Raw genomic sequence first — 7,516 nt, forward strand, 5'->3', positions numbered from 1 at the left:
TTTTAAATCAATGATTATCAAAATGTTGGTGTTGTACTATTTGCAGACTCCCTGCAGCTATATGAGCAGGCTTTAGAAAGTCTACTGTCCGTTGGAAAGGGTTGGGAAGAATCCAGAGGAATCTTTTTACAGCTTTCCCAGCTTTGCCTCCTGGCTTGTTTGGACAGTGCTTAAATTGGCAGATTTGGCAAACATTTGCAGGGTGCGAGGAGACTTTGTACAGCCGTCTGTGTATAAATTATCCGAAGAGGAACCCGAACGAGGAAGCAGCAAGCCGTTTTTGATTCTGAACTCGAAAACGACCAGCCTGGCAGTTCCTCTGCTAGTATGGCTACCCGATGGGGCATCTGCGGAGCAGGCAAGATCAGCCATGACTTCTGCGTGGCCCTGAAAACACTGCCAGCCAGGGATCATCAGGTACCTCTCTGTACCCAGTGCCCATACACATTCACACCTGGCAATACACAGCTGATTACTGGACTTCATGTGTCTGTTTGCTCCAGATAACAGCGGTGGCTGCGAGGAGCCTGGAGGGAGCACAAGCATTTGCTTAGACTCATGGAATACCCAAGGCTTATGGGAGCTACCAGGAGCTTGCTGATGACCCAAATATTGGTGAATATACTTTACTGGGCAGTAAGGGTTTAATAATGTCTCACACACAGTGCCCACATATGGGTTTAAGGGAACTCTGTCTATGTGTGTATTCCTCAATGTGTGTGTATGTGTTCACACTCCTACAGATATCATATACATTGGTGTCCTCCACACTGAGCACCTGTAGGTGGGTCTGCTGTTCCTGGATGCTGGGAGGAATGTGCTGTGCGAGAAGCCCTTTGCCATGAACCTCAGGCAGGTCAAGCAGCTCATCACTGCGTCCAGGAAGAGCAACGTCTTTTTCATGGAGGTACACATTTTCCAGTCATCTGTAAGATTAAATCCTGTGGCCTCATTTACTGGACTGAAAGTTGCGCTCACAAATGATGTCTCATTAATAGCATTTAAATGAATGTCAGATGGATTCTTAGATGAAATAATTATGTAAGCTGTTGATTATTCTATTGTCTAATTGAACTAAAACAAACTAGAAATGGATCAATCTGGTAAATTGAGGCTAAGATCATTTCATAAATACGATGCTCGAGACTTTTTGTTTAACCCCTTAAAACAGAAAAGGGCTTATTACACACTAAGGTGTATCATTCCGTAACTACATGCACAGTAACTGCGTGCACACTTCTGAACACACTGGTGGGGCTATTCGCAGGTAATAGAAGTTTGTAAGTGGTTAAAGACCACGTTGTATAGATGAAGACTAAAACAACAGCCTGATTTGAATTCAGTTTTTGTGACATCACAAAAATCAATGCATTTACATTCAGCATATCATATTCAGTTTGCAGCTTTGATTTAATTGCAAATGTGTTTTAAAAAGATTAAATAATGGTCATGTAGATGACTTATAACTTATTTCTGTTCATGAATCTACACAAACATCCTTAGTAGACTTAAAAATAGAAAATTAAGGAGATGGGCCCTTTAACATGTAACTGATTGATTTGTCACGTGCCAACTCTCCCAAACTTAATAAATCCATCATTATGCATAGTTGTTATGTTTTTCATGTAGTTACTCAATGATGATCATTACAGAGTGGACATGCATGATAATGTTTAAGGAGTTAAAAAGAAATGTACATGTAAGCCATTTACCACAGAATTAAAGAGGAACCGACATTAATTGGATGGACAGACACAGGCCTTAATTGGTGGTAAATGGAAGCCCTACTAAATTACTGTTCTTCTGTAATTGTTGTAAACTGATGGATTACTACAATCACTGTCCACGAACAGGCAAACACAAAGAGAGCAAGGTCCACATTCCCTTTCTTTACTTGTTATTTATTGGCTGTGGCATTCAGATACATTAACACAGCAAATTACAGTACTGAACAGTTCACAGCAGCCGAGTGCATGAATCTAGACATCTGTACTTGATATCCTTTCTAACAGATAACTGTGTATTATACAGTATCAGAAACCACATAAATGAGTGTATTTGAGGTTATTATTGATGAGTTAACATTGTTTTATTGCTTTAAACATTTAATTAATTATGTTAATTATGATGTGATAATATGCTTTTATCGTTTACACATTTAGATTTATAAATACATTTTTTACTCTTCATGTTCCCCTGAAGTAAAGAGGTTTGAATAACTTGTTCCAAAGCCGTGGCCAGTGGCAGCTTAGCAGATCTGGGTATTGAACCCTGTGATCAATAACCCAGCATTCTAACCACTAAGCCACCACAACACCACATTTACATTATGTTAATTTATGCTGCATTTTATTATACTGTATGTTTTACAGAGCATTTCATTAGACTGTATGTTTGACAGAGCCCCAGTGTAAATGAGGGACTGACCAACGAGTACTATCTGTTTCTACCAGCAGCTGTCTGTAGATAGCAGAATGGCATTCAATATCCCAAACCAGCAAATAACCTAGTCTGTTTGAGGTATGAACTTCCATTATGAACTTATTGCATTATTGTGCACTTACTGTCACGTAGCGCCAGTGCAAAACTAAAGAAGCAAACTTCAGACACCAAACCGACGAACTACATTTTGGCTATGAGGAAAATTGAGTAAATGAAATGTATAAACTTTAAAGCCTTGTTTTCAGCTGCTCTCTTTGATATATTCCTCTGTTTTTTGCCCAGGCTGTGTGGTCGAGGTGTTTTCCTGTGTACACTGAGGTAGGCAGGCTGCTGGCTGAGGATGCTGTTGGAGAGGTAAAGCTGGTGAAAGCTTATTTCGGCTCCCCCCAGCTCCACGTCCCCCGCTCAGTAGAGAAGGAGCTGGGAGGAGGCGCTCTGCTGGACATCGGCGTATACTGCCTGCAGTTCGTACTCATGGTGTTTAAGGGGGAGAGACCAAAGTCTATCCACGCCACAGGAGTGGTTCTTCACACAGGTAGGGAGTGAGAACTGCCTAGAATCATGATGTAGTAGCAGTGATGTTATTAAAAATGAAAGTTAAACTGACCATTAAATTATACTTCACCTGTATATGGACACAGGATTTTGAATTTTATGACTAAATAACATACATATATACTGTACACCGATCAGACATAACAGTAACGTTATGTTACCACCTGCCCAATATGTAGTAGGTCCCCCTTGTGCCCCCACAACATATTTTGGCTATTCGAGGCATAGACTCCACAAGCTCTCTGAAGGCGTTCTGTGGTATCTGGCACCAAGACGTTAGCAGCAGATGCTTTAAGTCCTGTAAGTTGGGAGGTAGGGCCTCAGTGATTCACATCAATGAGCCTTAAGTGCTCATGACCCTGTTTCTGGTTCACCGTTGGTCCTTGTCAAAGATGCTGAAATCCTTACAATTGACAGTTTTCCTGCTTTTAACACAAGACCTTTAAGAATGGACTGTTCACTTGTTGCATATTCTACCCACCCCTTGACAAATGCCACTGTAGATGAAGATGATCAATGTTTTTCAGAGAGAGAGAGACAAGTTTCAATATTACTTTGAATGCTCGATTATATTTCTATATTGATCTTACTTGCTCTACTCACTCAGGAGTGGATGAGTCAATGGTGGTGGTTCTGAAGTTTTCACAGAACCGGATGGCCTGGTGTGCTTTCTCTATTGCTGTGGCTCTTCACAACAATGCCATCATCTCTGGCACCAAAGGCACCATCAAAGTAGGCTTCCTTTAATCCTATTAACATCTTCATCAGACTTACTACTCAGTTATTCGTCTGGTGGGATTGTTATTATATAGTACCTACATTTAAGTAACTGTTAAGTATTAATTAAGTAACTAATAACCCTGTTCTATAGGATTTGTGGGCTTACGTTTGGACCATCTTGACGAGAATATATCTGGTATATATTCACAAAGCTAGCTACTTTGTGTGTGTGTGTGTGTGTGTGTGTGTGTGCTAGGTGGCTTTCCCCATGCATTGTCCAACAACTCTGGAGGTGAATGGGAAGCAGACTCAGTATCCTCTTTCAGAACCCTCTCTGCCTCTCTACTTCACCAACAGCACAGGGCTCCGCTACGAGGCTGAGGAAGTCAGGCAGTGCTTACTCAAAGGTAACTTATTGTTATTTAGGGCATTGTAATTTAACATAGCAAATTAACAATGGTAGTTCAGAAGGGTGCTTGAAAATGAAAGTCCAGTTAAAGCCATAATTAGTTATAATTCATTGTAGTGTTAAAAAACGTCTTAAACATCGAAATGTCTTCCCATAACATGTATTTTTTGGGAATATGTAGACAGTACATCAGTAGACAGACATACAGCTCAATGTTTCCTTTGCTTTAAACCCATTTAAAATGAGCTTATTAATGAAAACATGCAGCACAATGTATGTCTGGGTGGTCCACCATCAGCTCCCTTTTCCATAGGCCTGAAGGACAGCAGGATGACCCTGGCAGATTTGGAACTGCTCACTGAAGTCATGGATGAAGCGCGGCAGCAAGTGGGAGTCATTTTTGATCAGGACCACCAGTGAATGTCCTCCACTATTCTGCATCAGTTCTTTGCACACATAGTCACTGATAGCAACACCGGCTAACCGAGGCACTGGCTACTATTCACTGAATAGACCAGCTGACCACCACAAATGCATGTAGGCTTACTGTGAAAAGTGCTTATTCATGTTTAACAGCTGTTTTCATCACGGCAACAGAACAGTACCGTAACACATGCATTGCCAGTGTTGTCTGTTCTAATCATTCATCTTCTCTTTATATGACTGTTTAAATTACTCCTGTTTAAAAGGCATCTAAATTAAATGTCTTCTCTGTCACGCTTTCTTATTTTCACACAAACGCTCCCTAAACATCTTCATATCCTCCGGGCCTGGAAGCATATCAACTGTAATGAATTAGTTTTAGTTGATGAGCCAAACATCTTTTGTTATGAAAGACTGTTTTGGAGAAAATCCACATATGAAGGTTTAGTTCAATGAAATATTCTGCCACTAATCTGGTAAGAAACTATTGAAAGAGTCATTATGAATAAAAAGAGCCACAATATTCTGTATGATTATAATAACTGCCTGTAAATAATTTACCATGAGTATGACATGAATGACTGCTGTCATGACCCGCTACAGGGAAAATCAGACTTTCTGGCTCTCTCTCTGGACCTGCTGCCAGACCAAACACCAAACACCAGTTAAAGTACAGAGTGTTATTAGGAAGCTGAGGGACAGTAGGGCAAGCACATGCCAAAATAACAAGCCAAACTAATCACAAACGCTACACAATCAACTCTGTGATCAGAGGCAATCTAGTACAGAAGACTATTAGGCGTGTAAACCATTGATGGTATACAAGAATGGAAAGTACACACCCGTTCGCTCCCACTACGACGTTTTTTGAAGCCACAAGAAGGCCAAAATGGAAGGGGCCACCTGGTTTGCGCTTGCACAGTAGATGAAAATTGGATCCAAAGCAGAGGCCGTGTGACCTCGCTGAACCTCCCCTATATTTCTTAGTGGCAAGCTGTCTGCCTGTCCCTGCCGTAAGCACACACAACGACTGAACTTGATCTCATTAGAAATGAAAAAAATGTGATTACCAAACAATGACGACTCAGTGGGCCATTTATTGCCATTAAAATTGTATTTCCTTAAAAACTCCTAGAAAACACGTCTGATGTGAAGAGAAGCACTGATGTTTGATATTAATGTGGAGTTAGGGGGCAGAATTGACGGAACATAAATGGCAAATAAAATTATTGGTTGTGTCATTTTAAATGAAAGTTTCCTTTTTGCTCCATTTACTTACCTGGGGTTAGGCGGGGTCAAAGGTTGTACTGCAGCCAGCCACCAGAGGGCGTAAAAGACTTTTTGGCTACTAAGCCCTTAAGGTGACATGATGCTCACCTTTAATTCATTATTTCCAGTCACAATAATGTCTTGTAGTCTTAATTCACTATTTTGTGGCCTCAAAAAGTACCACCAGTTTCTCAAAATGAGAAAATTGCAACAAAGTTCAGAATTGAATTCAGAAATGTAAACTGTTGTTTATCTTTGTATAATTTATATTCATTGCACATACAGTGACATATCTCATGCCTTTTTACAGTATGGCTTATAGCTCATGAAAATCAGAAATCCAGTCTCTTAATATAGTAGAATATTTAATGTTGAGTTTGAGTGAATGACTACTCAAACAGTATAGATAACATACGTCTCAGTTTAGTTCTTCACGCACAACCACAATCATGGGAAAGCCTGCTGAGTTGACAATTGTCCAGAAGATGATCACTGACCCCCTCCACAAGGAGGGTAAGCCACAGTTGGGAAAAGCAGGCACGAGCAACAGGGATGACCACAGCCTTGAGAGAACTGTCAAGAAAAGTTGACTGGAGAATTGAAGCTGAAGCTGGTGTCAGTGCATCAAGAGCCACCATGCAAAGACGTCTCCAGGAAAGGGGCTACAACTGCCACATTCCTAATATCAAGCCACTCCTGGACCAGAGACAACGTCAGAAGCATCTTACCTGGGCTACGGAGAAAAAGAACTGGACTGTTGCTCAGTGGGTCCAAAGTCCTCTTTTCAGATGAAAGAAAAATGTACGGTCAGCAAATCAAAAAATCAGTCTGGAGGAAGAGTTGAGAGGCATAGAATCTAAGCTGCCTGAAGTGCCTGAATGTTTTTCTGCAGTCTGTGATGGTTTGCTGGTGCTGGCCCACTGTGTTTTATCACGTCTAAAGTCAACACAGACGTCTACCAGGAGATTTTAGAGCACTTCATGCTTCCATCTGCTGACAAGCTTTATGGAGATGTTGATTTCCTTTTCCAGCAGGACTTAGCACCTGCCCACAGTCCCAAAACTACTACCAAATGATTTGCTGACCATGATATTACTGTGCTTGATTGGCCAGCCAACTCTCTGGACCTGAACCCCATTGAGAGGCTATAGGGTACTGTCAAGAGGAAGGTGAGAAACACCTGAGCCAGCAATAGAGACAAACTGAAGGCCACTATATCAAAGCAACCTGGGCTTCGGTCACATCTCAGCAGTGCCACAAGCTGAATGCCTCAATGCCAGGCTACCTGCCAAGCAGCTTGCAGTAATTTATGGTAAAGGAGCCCCAACCAAATACTGAATGTATAAATGACAAATATATACTTATCATTTTTATATTGTACATCCTTTTCTGTTTGATCTTGTGAAATATTAAATTACTTTAAGATACTGGTTTCTGATTTCTATGAGCTATATACACCGATTTTACAAAAGTAAAACAAAAGTAAAACAAAAAAAGGCCTGACATATGTCACTTCATGCTAAATATGATATTTATTATATATATTTATTATATATAATATTTATGATATGTTTCTTTTTTACCCCAACCCTATCCTAAATACCCAACCTGACCCAGAATAACAACTTGTGCGTTTGTCGCCCTCTGCTGGATCACCTTCTATGTGGTAATCAGTTCAGAGCCAGCCGGAGAAGATCC

At 40.7% G+C, this 7,516-nt stretch overlaps 1 pseudogene; it reads left to right on the forward strand.

Annotated features, from left to right (window-relative positions):
* Positions 1-327: 327 nt before the first annotated feature.
* Positions 328-4,716, forward strand: LOC140575203 (trans-1,2-dihydrobenzene-1,2-diol dehydrogenase-like; annotated as a pseudogene).
* Positions 4,717-7,516: the final 2,800 nt, after the last annotated feature.

This window comes from Salminus brasiliensis, chromosome 13 (assembly GCF_030463535.1).
Source record: "Salminus brasiliensis chromosome 13, fSalBra1.hap2, whole genome shotgun sequence".
Taxonomy (NCBI): domain Eukaryota; kingdom Metazoa; phylum Chordata; class Actinopteri; order Characiformes; family Bryconidae; genus Salminus; species Salminus brasiliensis.